The sequence below is a fragment of the Aotus nancymaae genome, unplaced genomic scaffold (assembly GCF_030222135.1).
Source record: "Aotus nancymaae isolate 86718 unplaced genomic scaffold, 86718_ANA_hifiasm-v0.15.2.pri h1tg000041l, whole genome shotgun sequence".
NCBI classification, from domain to species: Eukaryota; Metazoa; Chordata; class Mammalia; order Primates; family Aotidae; genus Aotus; species Aotus nancymaae.
In genome coordinates this window covers 30439561-30443082 of record NW_026988455.1, presented here as the reverse complement: position 1 = coordinate 30443082, position 3522 = coordinate 30439561, and the positions used below count along the sequence as shown (strand labels likewise).

Sequence of the window (3522 nt, the reverse complement as noted above, 5' to 3'; positions counted from 1 at the left end):
CTGGGATAAGGGATCTCTGTATAACCTAAATCACTAAGTTCTCAAAGGATATTTCCTGGGCCAGCAGCATCATCACCACCTGGGAAATTGTTAGAAACTTTGAAGTCTTACCCTCAAGCCACTCAATCAGAAACTTGGGTGGGGCTCACTAATCTGTGTTTTAACAAGTCCCCCAGGTGATTCTGATGTAGATAAAACTTGAGAATCACTGACCTCAAACAATGGTTTGCAGCTGTCAAAGTAAGTTAAAATGGAGGCCAGGCCTGAAGAATCCCTGAGCAGACAAAGCCAGTTATGCCTCATAAGTGATCTCAACCTTCCTTGATTTGTAAACATAAGCAAAACCTAACTTGAGCTGTTTCTTGTAAATACCTGTATTAAACAGAAATGAGGCCAGGCACAGTGGCTCACACCTGTAATCTCAGCACTTTGGGAGGCCAAGTGAGACCAGCCTGGCCAATATAGTGAAAACTATCGCTATAAAAAATTAGTCGGGTGTGGTGGTATGCATCTGTAGTCCCAGCTACTTGCGGAGATTGTGGTGCTGGGCAACAGAGGTAGACCCTGGAGAGGAGAGAGAGAGAGGGAGAGGGAGAGGGGGAAGAGGGAGAGAGGGAAAGAGGGAGAGAGGGGGAGAGGGGGAGAGGGGAGAGGGGGAGAGGGAGAGAGGGATATCATTAAGCAACATTTTAAATTTGTCACTGGTTGGATTTCCTAAAAATAATTCTGAATAAACAAAATGCATATTCAGTACCATATTTGTGCCCTCCAAAAGCATGAGCATCTAAAACTCTTCTGTTAAGCTAGTTACCAAAAATTATGGAACTGTAGGAAGAGAGGTGAGAGTGGAGAACAGGAAGAAAATGATAGAAATGAGAGGAAGTAGGTTTGTACCAAACATATTTCTACTTCCCAGACCTGTTATATAAAGGAGACAGTCATGCATCACAAGTGGTAATAATGGAAATATAAGAGAGTCCCATACAGATATGGCTGTGCCAACATCAAAGGCAAAAGAACTTTCATGGTTAAATCCTACATATGATGACCTTTGCTCACCCCTGCAAGATGATAGAGCCAGATAGTATATGTGGCCCGTACACACTATCAAAGACAGCCTGGGTTAGATTTTGAAAATTTCACATAGCATACTATAGAGGGTACTTCATAAAGCTAACAAGAGCATGGAGAACTTCCAAGGACTTTCCCTAAAATAATTATTCAGGTGTTAGTAATAGAGAGAACACATGTATCTAATAAGTCTGTGCCTGTCAATGTGAAAAAGAAATTATACATACATAAAACATTTCTTTCCCGTCTTTAAAATGGATATTTTCTTTAATTTCTGTTAATAGAAAAATTGCATGGTACTATCTATAAGTACTGAAATTCTGGTATCTCATTGGGTTCCAGTGAGTCATTAGACTGGTGCAATCTAGGAAATAAATCTTCCCTGCAATAATTATGAAAACACAAAATTCTTGGTAGCAGAAAGTAAAACCCTAGTGGTCCAGACCAAGATCATGGTTGGGACTGGCTGGCCACAGATGAAGCCTCAGACCAAAAACATGGTGGCACAAATGAATCCAGACACATTCTTCTACAACTTTTATAATAGACCCATCCTTTCTCATTGGAATACCATCTGGCTGTGCTATGAAGTGAAAATGAAAACAAAGGACTCCTCAAGGCCCCTTTTGGTTGCAAAGACCTTTCAAGGCCAGGTCTATTCCAAGCCTCAACACCACCCAGAGATGAGATTCCTTCATTGGTTCCTCAACTGGAAGCTGCATAGTGACCAGGAGTACAAGGTCACCTGGTTTGTATCCTGGAGCCCCTGCCCAGTGTGTGCAAGGAATATGGCCGAGTTCCTGGCCAAGGATGGCAAGGTCACCCTGACCATCTTCGTGGCCCGCCTCCACTACTTCTGTGACCCTCATTACCATGAGGAGCTTTGCAGACTGTGTCAGAAAAGAGACAGTCCACATGCCACCATGAAAAGCATGAAATGTGGCAAATTTCAACACTGTTGGGACAAGTTCGTGTACAACCAAAGATTGTACAAGCCTTGGAATAAGCTGCCTAAACATTATACATTACTGTGCATCATGCTGGGGGAGGTTCTCAGACACCTGATGGATCCAGGCACATTCACTTACAAGTGTACCAATGACCCTTCGGTCCTTGGACAGCACCAGACCTACCTGTGCTACGAGGTGGAGCACCTGCACAATGGCACCTGGGTCCTGCTGGACCTGTACAGGGGCATCATACTTAACAAGGCTTCAAATAATCCTGGTTTCACTGAAGGCTGCCATGCAGAGCTGTGCCTCCTGGACCTGATTTCCTTTTGGAAGCTGCACCCAACCCAGCGCTACAGGGTCACCTGCTTCATCTCCTGGAGCCCCTGCTTCAGCTGTGCCCAGGAGGTGGCTAAATTCCATCAAGAGAACCTACACATGAGCCTTCACATCTTCTCTGCCCGCATCTATGATTATCAATGAGGATATAAAAAGGGCCTGCACAGGCTGGACAAAGCTGGGGCCCCAATTTCCATGATGAAATACAATGAGTTTAGGTACTGCTGGGACACCTTTGTGGATCACCAGGGACACCCCTTCCAGCCCTGGGAGGGACTAGATGAGCACAGTCAAACCCTGAGTGGAAGGCTTCAGGCCATTCTTCAGAATTAGGGAAACGGATGAGCCTCAGTCTCTAAGGAAGCAGAGACCTGGGTTGAGCAGTGGAATAAAAGATCTTCCAAGAAATGCAAGCAGGCCGTTCACCACCTTCTCCAGCTAATCACAGTTGCCAGCAAAGCAATGCACTCCTGACCAAGTAGATTCTTTTCAAAATTAGAGTGAATTACCTTTAATCAAAAATGTATGTGCTACAGTAGTAGGATTGTGCTCAATACACTCAGAAAAGTTTCAAACCTACTAATCCAGTAACAATTTGAATTAGTTTTATATGTAGAGTAATACAATCAAATACTAAACATTTTCATATATTAAAAAAAGAAAATACAAAATTCTTCATGAGTTTACTCAAACTGAGTAATACTAATACTTTTTGCTTTTTAAAAGATATATTAGTAAAAGAAACAATAACCACCTTTTCTTAAGTTAGTTCATAAGCTTATGTACAATAAATAATGCATATTCTTTGGAATTAAAAAAAACTCAAGAGCATTATGAAAAACAACAATGCCTAACACAGAATGCTCTCTCTGTGCCAGGCCCCTAAGACCTTTTCTGTATTAGCTCACTTCATCCCCACGATGATCCTAAGGCAGGTGCTATCATCCTCATGTTACTGATGAGTAAACTGAGGCACAGAGAGGCTTGATTGACCTATCCAAGGTCACACTGACAATTAAAGAGGTGGGCTTGGACCAGGGACTCTGTCTCCAAAGTTCATGTTCCAAAGCAATTCTTCTTCTCAAAGTAAATGAAACAGATGCTTCAGACTTGTGCAAGCATGAAATGAGTCTTTTCCTGAACATTTTAGTTAAGAATCATA

At 42.6% G+C, this 3522-nt stretch overlaps 1 pseudogene; it reads left to right on the top strand.

The window, feature by feature from the left end:
* Positions 1-1547: 1547 nt before the first annotated feature.
* On the top strand, positions 1548-2693 carry LOC105730724 (DNA dC->dU-editing enzyme APOBEC-3G-like; annotated as a pseudogene).
* The last annotated feature ends 829 nt before the right edge of the window (positions 2694-3522 follow it).